This window comes from Heterodontus francisci, chromosome 17 (genome assembly GCF_036365525.1).
Source record: "Heterodontus francisci isolate sHetFra1 chromosome 17, sHetFra1.hap1, whole genome shotgun sequence".
Lineage (NCBI taxonomy): Eukaryota > Metazoa > Chordata > Chondrichthyes > Heterodontiformes > Heterodontidae > Heterodontus > Heterodontus francisci.
The window spans coordinates 90,771,416-90,792,146 of NC_090387.1; the positions used below are offsets into that span (position 1 = coordinate 90,771,416).

A 20,731-nucleotide genomic window follows, 5' to 3' on the forward strand; every position below is an offset into this window, starting at 1 on the left:
AATGCCGTGCCTTTAAATCCCTATGAGGGAAAATGAGGCACGACACCTGTGGGGAGGGGGAGGAGGATTGTTTCTCTGTGCGGGTGATGGGGGGAGTGTGGTGACATCCCTGTGGATTGATTGGTGGGTGATGGGAAGGGATAAAGAGAAAATATGCCAAACTTTTGTGGGGGTAATGTCAAATTCTTAATAAACAAATTCAGCGGGGGAAGGGCAGGAATGTTTTGAAATGCCATTGTGGGGGTGTGAAAATGAATGTAACGGTAATTTTAGTCTTTTTTCCTTGGTCATTGAACGGGCCTGGCCCTTTAATTTTGAAATCTCCATTGAGGGTTGGAAGCCTTTTAAAAATGACGCTGGTGCCTGCGCGTTGGTGCCAGACACCATTGCAAGCCACGGCTCGCCCACCTCCTCCACACCATGGGGTGCAGGCGCTACGGCTATGCAGCTCTTAAAATGCAGCTCTGCATGTTGTTTGCTTTACACAGTAATAAAGATGAATGCTGACCATTTCACCATCATTACAACTGCAAATTCTGTGCCCATACTTTGTAATCTTATGCTTCCAATTACATTGCTTACAATCATCAGGGACAGTTTTGCCAAATGCATAAAAGGGTTACATTGATCTACTCAGGAAATTCTGAAATGGCAGTATTAATGTTCCCAAGTTTAGAATGGTGAGACTGGAACTCTCTACTCGAACTCCCATTTCTATTCAATGAGTTTCTCTGAGCTGGGAAGCAAACATGCTGCTAATGCACCGCTCTCTTCTTTCCTGGCAATTCAACTCGTGCATCAGCATCTGAATTCGGCTATATTGTACCTCAGTGTGTATTAATAATAATCCTTTAAATAAGACATGTCAGTTTGAAATAGATTCATTAATACAGTGACAGTTTCACATTTTGACATTTGACCTTGCTTCTCACCCCTACCCACAGGAGTCGCGCCTCCATTCCGCGAACGGTGGCCTGAATGAAGATCGGTGCGGCAAATCAGGGGGCAAAAGGACATTTATTAATTCAGGTAGGTTAATTTATTTACGTTTTGAAATTGTAGTCCCGTTGCCGAGTGGGACGGGGCTGTCACGAGGCCTCTCCATCTCTGTTGAGAGTGGGCCCGGCCCTGCCGGCATCAGGGTCAGAGGCGGGCCCCCTCCAAAGCAATCTTCATGTACCCCCGACACCCTCCCCCCCTCACCACCACTTCCGTTCCCAGTGTCGAGGACCCTATAAATTACAGACTGAGGTGAACAGCCTCCAATAATTAATTGAAGAAAAGTTCCTCCATTAAAGGGAGGAAACTTTGTTACTAAATTATGCGTCCACCTTCTGGGAACGCCTTTTCCAAGCCTGTGCAATAGCAAAGGAACACCTCAAAACCTCTCAGGATAGAATGAAAAGGCAGGCAGATAAGAAAGCTGCAATCCATGAGTGTAAACCAGGAGACCAAGTTCTGGTGCTGTTACCCTTTCAGGGCCAACGTCTAAAATCCAGGTTCAATGGCCCATATAGTGTAGGAAAAAAGGTGAATGATGTAAACCACTTAATTAATAGGAGTAACAAACAAAGACTGTGCAATGTTAACAGGCAGTAAAAGCAGTAGAGGAGCAGAGCAGTAATGAGGATGAACTGGGTGAGGAAGAAGACCCGAAAAATTCTCAAATTGAACCCCCCCTGATGCCAAATTGGAAAACACTGAAATTCTGAGGAGATTAGATACAATGCTGGACCATCTCTCTGAACAGCAAAGACAGGACTAAAAGAGTTCAAGGAAGTCTGTGGGGACAAGCCATGTTGCACCCCCTGAATAATACAAAATGTGGATGTTGGAGAGAGCCCAAAAATAAAACAGAACCCCTATAGTTTGAACCCCGAGAAGCTAACTCAGGTCTGCAAGGAAGTCCAGTTACCTGCTGGAAAATGATTTAATTGAACTTAGGCAAAGTAGCTGGAGCTCTCCAACAGTACTGTTCCCAAACCTGATTGTTCAGCCAGACTCTGCATTGATTACCACATCAATACAATTGAATAACTGATTCATATCCAATCTCCCTTATTGAAGACTGTATAGACCAAGTAGAAAATTCCACCTACATCAGAAAAAATAGACTTATTAAAAGGTTACTGGCAAGTTCCAATGATCTACGGGCAAAGGAAATCTCAGCCTTTGTCAACCACAATGGCTTATTTCAGTGCAAAATAATGCCATTTGGTCTGAAAACATCCTAACCGATGCACTGTCCAGAATGTGAAAACACAGTATCAACAAAAGCCTGCACCAGAATCGTGGCTGCAAGCCTCCGGAAATGAATGTGTGTGATGGTGTCACCCGATATCGTCTTCCTTTCTTTCTAAACCACAAGGAACAAACAACAACAAAAAAGGAAATCTAAGACAATTCATTTTTCCCCTTTTTGGGGGAGGTGTCATGCTCATAGGACATGCATTATGAAAATACAAAAATAAACTGAAGAGTTATATAAAAAGGAACAATTTAAAAAGACTGGCACACTTGCCTTCAACAAGATGGAGGACAAAGTCACATGACACAAAACCTTCTCTTGCACTGAAATACACACCCCTGTCTGCTTATACTGAAACTCATTACTCCATCTGCATTGTCATTAAACAGCTCTTCACACGAGTGTTGCCTATCCACAATGTGAGCAAAAACAACGGCGTTAGCAGATGCTTCATCTCCAGCTATAATCACTAAAATAAGGTGTGAACATCCCTCATCTTATCAAAATGGGTTGAGATCAGAAGCCATTGTATAGCCTGTCAGGAACTGAAAGCCTAAAGTCAGATGGGTAAAAGTAACACTTTATGAATTTACTTTTAAATGTTACCTTTTGGAAGAACAAAGAGAGTCATTAACCATCAAGACAATTAGTCATCAGTCTAAGATCTCCAGCCACAGAGATAATATCGAAAGTCCTCTTTAATTCCAGCACAGGCTGTGTGTGTGAGAGAGAGTTCAATTACAGCTAAGGCAGTTGAACCCTGCTGAGACAAGTTGGACACCAACTGCAGGAGAGAAATAAGAGAGTGGCTTTTGAACATTACCTCCACCTGTGAAAATTGATCCAAGATATTCCAGCACTGTCTTCAGACTGAAATGTTGACTGGAAGGACACTTCAGCAACCCAGCAAGGGCAAGACAACCAGCTAACAGCCCTGCAGCTTTAAAACATACCTTCAGAGGATCCCACAGGTTTTTCCTGAAAACAACACTTTTATAGCTTGAGCTCTTAACATCTTTTACAGTTTACCTTCTATATATATTTTCTTGAGTGTGCATGAGAGTGTGTATGCATGCATGGGTGATGTTGCAAACACTTCAGATGATTATTGTTTAGTCATTTTTGATTCATTCATGGGATGTGGGCATTACTGGCTAGGACAGCATTTTTTGCCGTTCTGTTTTAAACTCACGAGAAAATCTGTCACTGTACTTATTTGGCCAACAAAACACAGGGGCTGAATCAACAGTAATTTAATGAAAAACACTATCTGCGGTCAGTTGTGAAGTGACCAGTGGAAACCAGCCATGTCTTTTCCAACCTGTACATAGGAAGTTCGCTGATTGGTGGAATGTGACCCCTATGGATCAGGCAGCTGTTTCTGATTTTCCCCATATGTATAGATGATTTCCACAGAGTAATAGATCATTGTATATTTATATTTACAGTTGATGCCAGATAATGAGCCAAAAAGTCATATGAACTGGAACAGGAAGTTATAACCAGGTAAGTGATTCAAAAACAGTGGCAGAGTGTGAAGGGAGGAGGTGTGGGATCATTCACATTAGAACTATGGAAAGCAAATTGAACATATTTTTTCTTGGTGGAAGACCAGAAAGATGTCGAGTGGCCAAGGGGTTGAGTGACAATGTATAAAAATCACTGAAAACTAGTGTACATGTACAAAATGTAATTGAAATGACTAACAGATTGTTAACCTTTGTCTGAAGCAGGCTGAATTTAAAAAGTGAGTGAAAGATGCTTCAGTTGTATCGAAAATATAAAGAAATATTTGCACTTGTAAATGACTTGCACGATCTCAGGGGTCTCAAAGTACTCCAATGGAGCATTTTTGCAGCGTAGTCACTGTTGTAATATCGGAAACACGGCAGGCAATCTGCACACAGTAAGGTCGCACAAAAGCAATGTGATAATGACCAAATGATCTGTTTTCAGGAATGTTGTTTGAGGGCTAAATATTTGCCAGGGATAACATTCCTACTATTGTGCCTCAGTCGGTAGCGTTCTTGCCTTTGAGTCAGAAAATTGTGGATTAAAGTACAACTGCAGGTCTCGGGTACTGAGGGAGTGCTGCACTGTCAGAGGTACTATAATTTGGATGAGATGTTAAACCGGGGCCCTGCCATCCATCGCAAATGGTCATAAAGATCCCATGGCACTATTTTGAAGAAAAGCAGGGGAGTTATACCTGGGGTCCCAGTCAATCTTTATTGCTCAATCAACATCATAAAACCAGACTTTCTATTCATTACCACATTGCTGTTTCTGGGAACTTGCTGTGAATAAATGAGCTGTCGTATTTTCTACATTACAACAGTGACTACACTGAAAAGGTACTTCATTGCCTGAAACCCACTTTGGGACGTTCAGTGGTCGTGAAATGGGCTAAATAAATGCAACTCTTTTTTTCCTCAAAACACTGCCACAACATATTTTCTGGCATCTTAAAGAGCAGGTGGGGTCTTGGTTTACTGTCTCATCTGAAAGATACTTGGTCAGGATTCACCTAAATTCCTGCAGTCAGTTTTAGGCATCATGCTTCAGTAAGTATATTTTGGACTTGGGGATGTGCAGCTTGTTCACCAACATGATAAGGTGATCAAAAGTTCCATTCTGAGGAGGGGTTGTATAAACCGCTCTGTATCTCCTTGTGTTCAGAATCTTACAGCGTGAGATTCATAAACATCATTAAATTGCTGAAGTATTCAATAGGGCTGACACAGAGAAAACGCTCGCTCGTTTTGCAGAATCCAAAACGACGGGAAATAATGTTAATATACGAGCTAGGGCACGTAAGAGTGAAACAATGAAACACCTCTTTTTAACAATAAAAACAGCAGCTACAAAAATAATTTTGAACTCTGCTCTTCAAAAATACTCTGCAGTCTGGGTGTCTTGAAATGTTGAGGAGTGAGATCAATACATTTTTATTTGGCAACCATGTGGGAAAAAAGGTTCGTCACTTGAGTTTGGGTACAGAAAAGCCACAATCAAATTGAAAGATGAGCAGGCTTGAGTTGCTGCATGGCCTACTCCCGATGGTATGTACGTTCTCAAATGCGATATTCCATCTTGTTTGAAATAACATTGAGGACAGTAGATATCGTTGACGAATAATATTAAAATGTAGACACCCTAGATGTGAGAGGGAATAATATCAAAGGGACCATATGCCAGAGCAAAAAAGGAGATTTTTTTGCATTCAGTTGGCAGGTTTTCAGGATCCTGCCATTCACATCCCCTTGAAATTCACCTTTTTTCCTGTACTTGTTCCATTACTGTTCTCTTTGGTCTTCCACTGTGAAACCTTCAGTCATTTAATCGCTCCTGCCTTCCATCCTATCACAGACCCACACCTTTATGCATCTTCCCCCCTCCCCCCTCCCCATTTCCCTTGTTCAAAACCTATTACATGTCTATTTTTTTCCCAGTTCTGATGGGAAACTCTGTTTCTCTCTCCATAGATGTTGCCAGAGTGCTTTCAACATTTTTTTTTTTCATTTTTATGGAAGGTCATAGTGAAGACTCCGAACGCTGTGTACACAAAACTCGAGAGAAATGTAGAAACAAGGGAACATGCAAAGAAAGTCACCAGGGCAAGAAATAACTTAACTATTTGGCAGATACATGACCAAGATTTCCTGCCACAAATTAAAATTAGCCACTAACAACCCTACTTCTATTAATTCCATTGTGCTCTGCAAGCTTGCGGAAGCCAAAACATATGTAGCACGGATGTTGCCCAATATATCCACTGTGAGCTTTTACCACATCCTGGATATTTTGTGCAACTATAACTTTAGCAATGTCATGTGTCCAGTTACTGGATTGCTCGTGACTGTTGCTTCTACTGTTTTTCTACTTTGAAAGCAATACTCAAATAATCTAAATTATCAAAAGACAAAGGAAGTGACTTTCCATTGGCGTTTTCCCTCTCGTCTGGAGTAAATGACTCAAATTAAAGTAAAGTTTGGATATCACAGAATCACAGAATTATTACAGCATAGAAGGAGGCCATTCAGCCCATCCTGTCTGCACCCACTCTCTGAATGAGCTTTTCATTTAGTCCCATTTACCCACCTTATCCACAAACCCTGCACATTCTTCCTTTTCAGATAACTATAAAACATAGAACATAGAACATTACAGCACAGTACAGGCCCTTCGGCCCTCGATGTTGCGCCGACCTGTGAAACCATCTGACCTACACTATTCCATTTTCATCCATATGTCTATCCAATGACCACTTAAATGCCCTTAAAGTTGGCGAGTCTACTACTGTTGCAGGCAGGGCGTTCCACGTCCCTACTACTCTCTGAGTAAAGAAATTACCTCTAACATCTGTCCTATATCTATCACCCCTCAACTTAAAGCTATGTCCCCTCGTGTTTGCCATCACCATCCGAGGAAAAAGACTCTCACTATCCACCCTATCTAACCCTCTGATTATCTTATATGTCTCTATTAAGTCACCTCTCCTCCTCCTTCTCTCTAAGGAAAACAACCTCAAGTCCCTCAGCCTTTCCTCGTAAGACCTTCCCTCCATACCAGGCAACATCCTAGTAAATCTCCTCTGCACCCTTTCCAAAGCTTCCACATCCTTCCTATAATGCGGTGACCAGAACTGCACGCAATACTCCAGGTGCGGCCGCACCAGAGTTTTGTACAGCTGCAGCATGACCTCGTGGCTCCGAAACTCGATCCCCCTACTCATAAAAGCTAACACACCATATGCCTTCTTAACAGCCCTATTAACCTGGGTAGCAACTTTCAGGGATTTATGTACCTGGACACCAAGATCTCTCTGCTCATCTACACTACCAAGAATCTTCCCATTAGCCCAGTACTCTGCATTCCTGTTACTCCTTCCAAAGTGAATCACCTCACACTTTTCCGCATTAAACTCCATTTGCCATCTCTCAGCCCAGCTCTGCAGCCTATCTATGTCCCTCTGTAACCTAAAACATCCTTCGGCACTATCCACAACTCCACCGACCTTCGTGTCATCCGCAAATTTACTAACCCACCCTTCTACACCCTCATCCAGGCCATTTATAAAAATGACAAACAGCAGTGGCCCCAAAACAGATCCTTGCGGTACACCACTAGTAACTAAACTCCAGGATGAACATTTGCCATCAACCACCACCCTCTGTCTTCTTTCAGCTAGCCAATTTCTGATCCAAAGCACTAAATCACCTTCAATCCCATACTTCCGTATTTTCTGCAAAAGCTTACCGTGGGGAACCTTATCAAACGCCTTACTGAAATCCCTCCACCACCCTCTCTGGCAGTGAATTGCAGACGTTAACCACTCGCTGAGTGAAAAAAGGTTTTCCACATATCGCCATTGCTTTGTTTTTTGCCAATTACCTTAAACCTTTTCCCTCTCGTTCTTGATCCTTTCACGAATAGCAAAAGCTTTGTCCATATCCACTCTGTCAAAACGCCTCGTGATTTTGATTGCCTCTATCAAATCTCATCTCAGCCTTCTCTTCTCCAAGGAAAACAATCACAACTTCTCCAATCCATCTTCATAGATGAAGTGAAATTCCTCATCCCTGGAATCATTCTTGTGAATCTTTTCTGCACTCTCTGTCATGCCTTCACATCTTTCCTCATGTGTGGCACCAAGACTTGACACAATAATCCAGTTGAGGCCAGACCTATATTTTATACATTTTTACCATAACCTCCTTGCTTTTTACTCTGTGCCCCTATTAATAAATCCCATAATACTTCATGCTTTATTAACTCTCATCCTGTCCTGCCACCTTCAATGACTTATGCACATCTCCACCCAGGTCCCTCTGCTCCTGCACCCCCTTTAGAGTTGTATCCTTAATTTTGTATTGTCTCTCCGTGTTCTTCCTACCAAAATAATCACTTCACATTCCTCCACATTAAACTTCACCAGCCACTCGTCCGACCATTCCACCAACCTGTCTATGTCCTTTTGAAGTTCTACACTATCATCCTCACAGCTCACAATGCTTCCAACTTTCGTATCATCTGCAAATTTTGAAATTGTGCCCTGCACACCAAGTTCTAGGGCATTATTATATATCAGGAAGAAAAAGGTCCAATATTGACCCCTAGGGAACTCCACTACAAAACTTCCTCCAGTCCAAATAAATCCATTAACCAACACTCTGTAGTTCCTATCACTCAACCAATTTTGTATCCATGTTGCTACCATTCCTTTTATTCCATGAGCTAAAACATGTTCACAAATCTGTTCTGTGACATTGTATCAAATGCCTTTTGGAAGTCCATGTACACTACAGCAACAACATTACCCTCATCAACTCTCTCAGTTACCTCTTCAAAAGAAACTCCAGAAAATTAGTTGAAGGCGATTTTCCTTTCATAAATGCGTACTGGCTCTCCTTAATTACCCCACATTTGTCTGAGTAATTCTTAATGGTGTCCCAAATTATTGTTTCTGGAAGTTTCCCCACCAACGAAGTTAAACTGGCCTATAGTTGTTGGGCTTATCTTTACACCCTATTTGAATAAGGGTGTAATATTTGGAATTCTCCATTCCTCTGGCACCACCCTTGAGTTTAAAGAAGACTGGAAAATTATGGCTAGTGTCTCTGTAATTTCCACTCTCAATTCGTTCAGCATTGTTGGCTGCATCTCATCCAGTCCTGGTGCTTTATCAACTTTAAGTACAGTCTATCCAATACCTCCTCCATATCAATTTTAAATCCTTTAAATATATTAATTACATCCTCTTTCACCGTGACCTGGATAGCATCTTCTTCCTTGGTAAAGAACGATGCAAAGTATTCATTTACTACCTCAGCTATGCCTCCTGTCTCCATGCGTAAATCCCCTTTCTGGTCCATAATCGGCCCCACTCCTCCTTTTCCAACCCTTTTACTATTTATTCAGCTGTAGAAGACTTTGGGATTCCCTTTTATGTTAGCCACCAGTCTCGTTTCATACTCTCTCTTATTTGCTTTTCACTTCACAGCAGAATTGTACTCAACCACAATCTATAACCTCATGGCCCGGCATATCCCCCACTCTACCATTACCATCAAGCCTGGCGACCAACCCTGGTTCAATGAAGAGTGCAGGAGGGCATGCCAGGAGCAGCACCAGGCATGCCTCAAAATGAGGTGAAGCTACAATATAGGACTACTTGCGTGCCAAAGTGCGTATGCAGCATGCAATAGACAGATATAAGCGATCCCAGAACCAATGGATCAGATCTAAGCTCTGCAGTCCTGCCACATCCAGCCGTGAATGGTGGTGGACAATTAAACACCTAACTGGAAGAGGTGGCTCCACAAATATCCCCATCCTCAATGATGTGGTAGCCCAGCACATCAGTGATAAAGATAAGACAGAAGCATTTGCAACAATCTTTAGCCAGAAGTACCGAGTTGATGATCCATCTCGGCCTCACTTCAGCCAATTCGATTCACTCCACATGATATCAAAAAATGACTGAAGGCACTGGATACTGCAAAGGCTATGGGACCTGACAATATTCCGATAATAGTACTGAAGACCTGTGCCCCAGAGCTTGCTGTACCCCTCGCCAAGCTGTTCCAGCACAGCTACAACACTAGCATCTACCCAGCAATGTGGAAAATTGCCCAAGGATGTCCTGTACACAAAAAGCAGTACAAGTTCAACCCAACCAATTACTGCCCCGTCAGTCTACTTTCAATTATCAGTAAATTGATGGAAGGTGTTATCAACAGTGCTATCAAGCAACACTTGCTTAGTAATAACCTGCTTAGTGACGCTCAGTTTTGGTGCTGCCAAGGCCACTCAGCGCCTGACCTTATTACAGCCTTGGTTCATAATTGGTAAAAGAGCAGAACTCAAGAGGTGCGGTGAGAGTGACTGCCCTTGACATCAAGGCAGCATTTGACCGAGTCTGGCATCAAGGAGCACTAGAACAAACTGAAGTCAGTGGAAATCGGGAGGAAAACTGTCTGCTGGTTGGAGTCATACCTTACACAAAGGAAGATAGTTGTGGTTGTTGGAGGTCAGTCATCTGAGCTCCAGGGCATAACTGCAGGAGTTCCTCAGGTTAGTGTCCTAGGCCCAACCATCTTCAGCTGTGTCATCAATGACCTTCCTTCAATCATAAGGTCAGAAGGGATGATGTTCGCTGATGATTGCACAATGTTCAGCACCATTCCCGACTCCTCAGATACTGAAGCAGTCCGTGTAGAAATGCAGCAAGACCTGGACAATATACAGGCTTAGGCTGATAAGTAACAACTAACATTCATGCCACACAAGTGCCAGGCAATGACCATCTCCAAAAAGAGAATCTAACCATCTCCCCTTGACATTCAATGGCACTACCATTGCTGAATCCCCCACTATCAATATCCTAGGGGTTACCATTGATCAGAAGCTGAACTGGAGTAGCCATATAAATATCGTGACTATAAGAGCAGGTCAGAGGCTAGGAATGCTGTGGTGAGTAACTCAACTCTTCACTTCCCAAAGCCGGTCCACCATCTGCAAGGCAGAGGTCAGGAGTATGATGGAATACTTTCCACTTGCTTGGTTGGCTGCAGCCCCAACAACACTCAAGAAGCTCGCAACCATCCAGGACAAAGCAGCCCGCTTGATTGGAACCCCATCTACAAGGATTCATTCCCTCCACCACTGACGCACAGTGGCAGCAGTGTGTACCATCTACAAGATGCACTGCAGCCACGCACCAAGACTCCTTAGACAGCACCTTCCTGACCCGTGGCCTCTACCAACTAGAAGAACAAGGGCAGCAAATGCATGGGAACACCACCACCTGCAAGCTCCCCTCCAAGTCACGCACCATCCTGACTTGAAACTATATCGCCGTTCTGTCACTGTCAGTGGGTCAAAATCCTGGTACTCCCTTCCTAACAGCACGGTGGGTGTACCTAGTCCACATGGACTGCAGAGGTTCAAGAAGGCAGCTCACCACCACCTTCTCAAGGGCAATAAGGGATGGGCAATAAATGCCTAGCCAGCGACGCCCACATCCCATGAATGAATAAAAAAAAGCTTCACCTCTGAACCTTCTATATTCATCTTCGTTCTGCAGTGTATTATCCACAAGACATCTTTCATAAGAAATTATATTCTTCTCTATTTTAATATTTATCTCTTTCATCATCCAGGGAACTCTGGATTTGTTTGTCCTGCATTTACCTTTCATGGGAATATACCCGAACTATCTCTTCTTTGAAGGTAACCCATTGTTCAAGCACCATTTTTACTGCTAACCTTTAATTTCAACTTGTCCAGTCCAGATTCATTCATAACCCATTGAAGTTTGCTTTCCCCCAGTTAATTATTCTTACTCTGGATTGTTATTTGTCCTTTTCCATAACCAACCGAAACCTTATGACATAGCGATCACTGGTTCCTAAATGTTCTCCTTGATCCACTTGGCCAATCTCATTCACAACAACCAGGTCTAGTAGTCCGTCCTTTCTAATTGAACTGGACAAATGCCACTGTAGAAAATTTTCCTGAACACACTCTCGGAATCTTGGCCCTCTCTGCCCTTTACACTACTACTATCCCAGTCTATTTTTGTATAATTAAAGTACCCCATTATAACTACCTTATAATTTTTGCATCTCTCTGTTATCTCCTTGCAAATTTGTGGCTCCACATCCTTCCCGCTAGCTGGTTGTTATTGACAACACTGAGCAATGTAACTGCACCTTTGTTTTCCCCCTGAGCTCCAGCCAACTTGATTCTGCCCTCAACCCCTGTGTGACATCCTTTTTATCCAGCACTGCAATGCTCTCCTTAATCAAAACTGCCGCCCCTCCCTCTTTTTTCTCTTTCCTATATTTCCCGAACACCTTGTATCCAGGAATAATTAACACCCAGTCTTGCCCTTGTTTGAGCCAGGTCTCTGATACAGCCACAACATCATATTTCCCCATGGCAATCCACGCCTGTACCTCACTGGATGTATTAACCACACTCTGTGTATTCACATACATGCACATTAACTCTGGTTTAGACTTTATTGCCAGGCGATTATCCATTGTCTCTCGAGACAAGGGGGCCAAAGAAGAAGAAGACTTTATTGCTTTCTCCCTCACTCTGACCCCACTTAATTACTTACTATTCCTTACTCTCGTGCTAACTATCTCTGACAATATTCTGTGCACCTTGGTATACCACTCTGACATTTCCTCCTGGTTCCTGCACCCCTGACAAGTCAGTTTAAGCCCTACCCAATAGCACTAACAATTTGGACAAATTCATATTGATCGGGAGTTCAGAACCACCAAGAACGATTCGCTACCCCTGTAGAATTTATCCCAGTGAACTTCAGAGAAGCAAGGGCTACCCATAACAGTATTATGCCTCACCCCCACCCAACTCGCAGTTTATATTACAGTAACTTAACCTGAGCAAGTACTTCATCTCTATAAAGTACACATTTGAAGAACAATTAGAGGCACTTTAACATTTACTATTGCAGGACATATTGAAAATCACTCGACTGCACGTTAGTGAAATTCATCTTCCTAGATGACATAAGCAAACATTCTAATTCTGAAGAATAGATGCAGGGTGAACTTCATGCAACTTTCCAACCGAGAATTCATTTTTGCCGCCGTTCTCTCGCTGCTTTGCTGTAAATTCAACAGGAAATGCATGGAAACTCAGAATAAACGACTAAATAGTGTTACTTGTAACCATCTCCGAAATATGCCCCATTGTCTAGAAAACGGAGGTTAAAATTAAATATCTCAATTGTTTGTTATCGAGCTTTCCAATTTATTGGACATTGTGGAGCCAATAACAGCGCAGGCCGCCACAGAACTGCAAATTCAGGCAATCGCACTTGCGCTGTTCCTCAATGAGCTCCGGCGGAGTGTTTGCTGATAGTCCATCCCGGCCAGTTACCATCGCAGCAGCGACCTGTCATTCAGGAATTTCGGCTGATTGCCCCGAACTTACAGTAGTTTTTTATGGAGTTTTTTTTCTTTAGGGCTGATACTAGTACGATAGCAACGTTTAAGAGGCATCTTGACAAATACATGAAAAGGATGGGAATAGAGGGATGCGGACTCCGGAAGTGCAGAAGGTTTTAGTTTAGACAGGCATCAAGATCGGCACAGGCTTGGAGGGCCGAATGGCCTGTTCCTGTGCTGTACTGTTCTTTGTTCTCTGTTCATCTGCAGTATTTTGCTTTGATTATAACAATCAGGTAAGTTGGTGTTTGTTTGTGTGAACAACGGCGTGTGCCACAGCTTCTCCGCTGACAGGAAGATCTGGCTCATGTTGTAAATCACGCATGAATTTTAACTTCTATTTGCAGAAAGAATCTGGATGTACAGCAATGAGATTCACTTCGACGTTTCTGTATAATTGATCCTATTACATTGGTTCAATATTAATGTACAATCCTGGATGATGAGATTACGGGGCAAGTTTGACTCTGCAAGCAAAAAAACTGAGGCAGGGCTGTAACTAACCCAAGCTTTCAAATACCCTTACACTATTCCTCCCCATACACTCTGGGGAAGACGAGGGTAAATAAAAGAAAAACTGCAAAAATGGCCATTATGAAGCATTCGCCTGGGTTTGCATCCGTATTCTGTCCGTTAACGACTGGAAATCAATGGTTGCCGATTTGTTCTTGAAGTTGTAAAAATTGCTGTTGATTTTTTGTTGGACCAGACCTTCGTTTCTCAAAATAAATCTGAACATTGGTTGATATTTAAAACAGTAAAATAGACACAGCTCACAGAATGAAGTGACATTTGAGCAGATGGAGCAATCCAACATGTACAATAGTATTATATAAAAAAATACCAAAAGTTTTCCATAGGCCATTGTACTGAGAGGGTTTGGACATCAATATTACATTGATGAAGCCTACAAAGTACAAGGGTCTGAGAATATCTTAATTAAATAAATGGCATCGCATTCATTTATTATACATCTCTGATCTTATGAGGGTAGATAAACGGGGGAAGATCGTTGACATTAAAATAAACATTAGCCTTTTTTGCTATAGTTGTTACTTCTGGACGATGCCATTTTTTTTAGTCATTCATGGATTGCGGCGTTGCTGGTAATGCAGTGCAGTCATAGGTGAACAAGTAGCTGAGTGAATGCTTGGATGTTTGCAATTTCTGGCTTTTCATCGAGGGCCAACATACTGACAGTTGTGAGGCCACAAACGGATCAGAGTATTCTGCTAAAATAAAAGCAAAATACTGCAGATGCTGGAAATCTGAAATAAAAACAAGAAATGCTGGAAATACTCAGCAGGTCTGGCAGCATCTGTGGCGAGAGAAGCAGAGTTAACGTTTCAGGTCAGTGACCCTTCATATTAGAAATGTAAAAGGTTTGAAGAAATGAAAGTGGGGGGTGGGGCACGAGATAACAAAAGAGAAGGTGTTGATAGGACAAGGTCACAGAGAATAACTGACAAGAAGGTCATGGAGCAAAGGCAAACGGTATGGTAATGGTGTGCTGAAAGACAAACCGTTAGTTCAGAGAGGGTCTTAACTGACAGAAAAATGAACAGTCTTGGCCCCAAGCACATACGTGAAAAAACACAGTGGGTAGGCACAGTAGAAACAAACTAAACAAACAAATTAAATAAACAAAGAAAAATAACTAAAAATAAAAAAGGGGGGGGGGGGGGGAAGTCATGCTCTGAAATTATTCAACTCAGTGTTCAGTCCAGTCGGCTGTCGCGTGCCTAATCGGTAAATGAGATGCTGTTCCTCAAGCTTGCATTGATGTTCTTTGGAACACTGCTGCAATCCCAGGACAGAGATGAGAAGGGGGAGGGGGTGGGTGTTGAAATGGCCAACAACCAGAAGCTCGGGGTCATGCTTTCAGACTGAGCAGAGGTGTTCCACAAAGCGGTCACCCAATCTACGTTTGGTCTCCCCAATGTAGTGGAGTCCACATTGTGAGCAGCGAATACAGTATACTAAATTGAAAGAAGTACAAGTAAATCACTGCTTCACCTGAAAGGAGTGTTTGGGGCCTTGGATAGTGAGGAGAGAGGAAGTAAATGGGCAGATATTACACCTCCTGCGATTGCAGGGGAAGGTGCTGTGGGAAGGGGACGAGGACGTATTCAGCTAACTGTTTGAGCATCTTATGGAACGGAACACACACCCTTTTCATCTGGAGCTTCTTCTAGAAGCTGATGCTTTAATTGTTTTTGTCTCCCATAATACAAAATATTGCTCTAAATAATCAGAATTTCCTTCGTACAATGAAACAGGGGGACAAAATCAAACACTTCAAATCTCACTTAGAAACAGGGGAAACACTAAATACACGGCAAGTCAATTTCCAATAATAAAAGGAAAAGATATAACATTTCAGACATGTCTGATAAAAGTATGTACCCGAAACTTTATAACTTTTTCTTTTTTTTTGCAGACTTAAAGTACCAAATCAGCATCGCAGAGTTTACAATATCATAATCCTTATGTTTACCGGATCCTTTCCTTCCACTTCCAAAGTTCGGCCCCACTTCAAAATGTGTTGTCTTGCTGGATACCTGAAACAAATAAGCATCTGTCGATCTCAGTCCTGAAAATTTTAATTGTCCCATCAACCAAAGCCTTTCGTAAGAGTGAATTCCAGACTTCAGTCCTTTGTGTGAGAAAATACTTCCTGATTTCACTCCTGAATGGCTTGGCTCACATTTTAAAATCTTATCTTTTTTGTTCTGGATTCCCCGCCAGATGAAATAGTCGGTCTGCATCTACACTAATGAATTTCTTCATCATTTTAAACACCTCAATAAATAATCCTTCAGGATTTTAAACTCAAACCAACACGAGCCGAGTTTATGTACATAATTTGGCGGACAGGAACTGGGCATCATTTTCCTTAAGTATAGAAAGATCTATTTTCCTACACCCATTGGAGTTCATTTCCTTTCCCCTTTGAAGACCGTTTTAAAGGCTCGGTGACAAGTAGCGTTGTATACTGTGACTCTTCACTACTGAGGAAGTGCCTTTTTCATCTGAACTTTTGGAATACGCGAGGTCTCTGACTTTAATCAGCATACAATCGGCAAAAAACAAATCCGTTTGACTGGTTTATATATTTCGGACATTCACCTCAAACAGCGATTCATTGAACGTGTTAATTATGTTCTCCTGTCAAGTCGATTGTGATAGTCTTTCAGACAGCACTTAGTTCTGTCTTAATAAATGACACTTTAATAACTTTTACATTCTTTCCAATTTGGGGAATCTATTCCACCATTCATCGCCAGATATCGTAGCAAATTGATGTAGAATCCCTAAGGCTTATTTGTTTTTTGTTGCAGAGGATTGCTTGCTCAATACTTTTCATTGGTTACGATACCTTATCCAAACCTTTCAAGCACTTTGTGTCGCCTAACTACAAATCGATATCTGTTCAGCATCTACTACATATTGGTTTACTCCCCAACAAATTTTCTTTCTCTTTAAGGGCAGTATAAACTGATCTTAAAGTTTAGGATAAGGTCCTAAATTTCCGTGGGATTTCTCCTGATCTCTAGTCCCAACTCTGACAGGAGACAGGAGAACACAGGGAAAACGGATAAACGACGCCTGGGCAGCTTGGTGGCGTTTTCTCTGGGAGATCCAGAGAAACCCGGAAAAAAAGGACCCTGTCACTGAATTTAGGGAGAACAATTTTTGCTGAGTCATCAATCATGTCAATAATGTCAAATTAACTACACACTACACACTCTTTGAGAATTAAATTCAGTCGTTAATGGCAATTATTATTGCGAATTGAAATGACCCATTCACATTCCACTGGAGCTGTCTCGCGGTTCCACTTTAAATACCCATGGTTTCCATCATTTTTCCTGGTCTCTTTGTTGCTCCAGCATGAGTACGTGAGAAATCAAGCGAGCCGTTGCAAAATTTCATGCTTAGATGTATTTGACAATCTGATTCTGACTTCGAGCAAGGTAATTCCCTGAAAAAGGCAAAATTTATCCTTTTCTGAATTTATGACATTTTATGGTTTTTGCCCATTGCCCCACCGCTGAACCTACCCCGGGAGACGAATGATAGCTCTTTAGGATGTGGAGACTAATGGAGACCCTGAAGTGAAGTGTACCCTGGGATGGAATCCAGGCACCGGAAATGGTTCCGTACGGAATAACTGAAACTCAAAAAATAAAGTACAGGCTGAAATTTAATAGAGGAATTAGGGTGTAAATGGCGCACAGCGAATTTGTGAGGGTCATGTGTGGAAGAACAAGGTTATTTATTTATTTAGCAAATGTGAATTCCTGGCGTCAAGTAATAGCCTCCTCATTAGTTAAGGTGATTAGTCTGGCGCTTAGTCTGTAGAGGGGACACTCCTCGGTATTGTGCAGCATTGTTTGGGTCTCTCCACAAATACATAAGGGGTTTGTACTGAGGCCCAAGCGGTGGAGGATGGCTGCGCAGGAGCTCTGGCTTGTATGAACCTGTTTATCAAGGACCATTTTTGCCCTGATAGTTCAAAGCCTGCCATTTGAAAACGGGGTTTGTAACAAGGAACTTGTTAGTGATTTCCTGTGTTTCACATTCCTTGAGCCAAAGGATGTCTGCTGGTAGATCTTGCTCAGGAAGGTTCTCCATATGAGGCTCCGAGATGGGAGGTGGGCAGTAGGTGGATTGAACATGAGATAATGAGACTGTTAAAAAAATATAGGATCCTAGGCTTCATCAACAGCAGCATAAACCATTTTAAATCGCTGCTTATGTCACAACAGAAGTATTGTGTACAATACTGAACATGAAACTTCAGGAAAGCTGCCAAGACCTTGGAAAAGGTGCAGAGGAAGTTTACACAAGTGATTCCAGGGATGCGGAACATAAGTTATGTCGAGAAATTAACAAAGCTGATTGTTCCACTGAGAGCATAACAGGCTCTGGAGAGATTTACTTGTAGTGTTCAAAATTAGCAAGAGTGCTGGCACAATAAATAAGGAGAAATTGCTTTGACTGACAGGAGGGCCAATAACCTGAGGGCACATCTGAAAGATAATTGGCAAGAATGAAAGCCAATGTATTATTTTACCTTTTAATGCACAATCACTTTTCAACCATGTAACTGTTCCATTTTTTTGTATTAGTTAATGTAGACCAGTTGTGCTGGAGTCCAGTCTGTGTGGAGTCTGCCTCATGGTGGCAACATGGAGCATCGGAGTACCCAGACCAAAGGTATCTAATGAACTGTATTCTGGGCTTGAAAAAGCAAGGCAGAGTGGTCAATTCTGGCCACGACAGAGCCTTGTCAGAATTAGCAAGGTCTGCAAAACTAATTAAACTACAAAAGTGCTAGCGTCTGGGAAGAAATCCAGGCTTCGCTCATTAAGAGCTAAAACACATGTCTGACTGAACCAGGCTGAAAATTGATAACAGTGCTCGAGATAATGAAGCAGAGAAACTGTCTTTGTTATCTGAAGCAGTGGGTCTTGAAATTCCTACATGAGGCCCAAGCCTTTAGCCATATATCTTGTTTTTCCATGAGGGCAGTGAGGTAATTGCAGACCAACTGAAGGAGATAAAAAAAGGTTTTATCTTGTATGGAACAGGGCAATAGCAAAAGAAAGAGCCCACAGGAGCATCTTTGCTGCAATGCTCAGGGTGGCGTGGTCGGCCATCCAGAAGCCGTGCACGTAATATTCGTCGGCGGATTAACCACCGAGACCAACTCTGGATCACAAGACTGATAGGCAACCGGTATTATCGTGAGTATGTACTATTACTTAGTGATATAATAACCGTTTACCACATCTACTGGAACAAGATCCAAGTTGTTGTGTGCCATTGACACCCAGAGTAATGGCTAAAACCAATTAGACCAGGGAGGTGGTCTTACAAGGACGATCAGAGGGTTTTTGTTTTACACAGCGAATTATGATCTGGAAAACGCTGATAGAAAAGGCGGTGGAAACACTTTTAATAATAGCTTCCTAAACCGAATTGATTAAATACTTAAAAAGGGAACAAATGCAGGGCTATGGTGAAAGAGCAGGGGAACCGGCCATCCATCCATCTGCAAAATGACCTTCTGCAATGTTATAGACTTCTATGTCTGATTGAGGAACTGGGGACAGAATGTGGTCCGATTTTAACTGCTGTGTTAATTCAGCACTACATTGCGGCCCTGATATCAGTTCCCGGATTTTCTCATTGCTTCCGGCTTTCCAGTATTGCATGGTTTTAATTAGTAATCTCTCAAATTGATTAGCAAATGTCACATTTTCCTTGCGTGTTATAAGGATTGTTTAGGATTATCATTGTGTTTAAAAGTCTCTTACCTGATCTCATGTGGTTCAGGATGATCATCATTAGTAAAATAATTACCAATAACCCCAGTATGGATCGATAAATCAGGGGAACAGAGTGAAAATCTGGAAAAGGTATCAGGTGATCAATGATTCACAGCTCACAGCCAAAAATCTTAGGTTTTTCTTGTAAAGCCCGAACGAAATATTATTCACTTGATGGTCCATACATCTGTTTTGTGTTTTGTACAGAGGAACCTCTTGGTAAGGCATCCTGGGACAAGAATTCCTGTACTTTAAATAACATCTAAAGAAAAATAATTAAAAAGTCGCTAAATACAATGGAAACACAGAATCGTTCCAAGCGTATTTACAGAGTGAGCAGGAACTGTCGGAGTTAATTTAGTGGAAGACATGCGATAAATAGTTGAAACCTGCGCTGGATGGGAGCCGAACACATTTCCCTGTTCTAATGGCGTAAAACTCTTAAAACTTGCTCATATTGTGTTCCTGACTGACCTTCAAGCTGCTTGCATTGCCGTATTTTCGCATTATTATATAGACAGGGTACTTCACTGTTGAAGTTCCTTGTTAGATGCCGGTTGAATACCAACAACTGCTAGAATCTTCACGATTCCAGTTCCATTGGCACTTATCGTACACAAGAGGTTCAGTCAGAATTCCTTTTCCAACCATTTGATCCTGAGATTTGGCGAGACATTTATAAGTTCTGGAATCCTGCATTGTCACATTCAGAATGTAAAGGTAGGCGCCGCCTTTCTTTGTTTGAAACACCTTTCCGCTGTCTTGTAGGAGTGTATCACTTTCCTTTCTCAACCAATAAACAGTTACGTTTGAATGGTCCAAGTGGAAGGGGAAAGGACAGTGCAAGGTAAGATTAGCACCCCTCAGCGCCTTCATTTTTACAATGCTCGGAGTGAGCTTGGCTGAAGTGTCCACTATCAAAAAAGAACCACTTGGGTTAAACAATTCAGAAAACGGGAAATTGACCTACACCATCAAATAATATCACGCGTCCAGTCCAGAGATACCTTAGCAATTGAATGTACCTATCATTCTTCAATTGCTGGATGTGTTTTCTTGTTTAATTATCCTAAATAATAAGACCTTTCCCATCCCGAGCGTCTCGGTGGGAACACATGATCTGATAAAATTACATCAAATTAAACCTGCAAAATATT

At 42.0% G+C, this 20,731-nt stretch overlaps 1 long non-coding RNA gene across 1 annotated transcript; it reads left to right on the forward strand.

The window, feature by feature from the left end:
- The first annotated feature begins 939 nt into the window (after positions 1-939).
- LOC137379268 (uncharacterized) lies at positions 940-15,997 on the forward strand. The gene is made up of 3 exons (XR_010976783.1): positions 940-1,029; positions 3,697-3,754; positions 15,677-15,997. It is a non-coding gene; the product is annotated as an uncharacterized lncRNA (long non-coding RNA).
- The last annotated feature ends 4,734 nt before the right edge of the window (positions 15,998-20,731 follow it).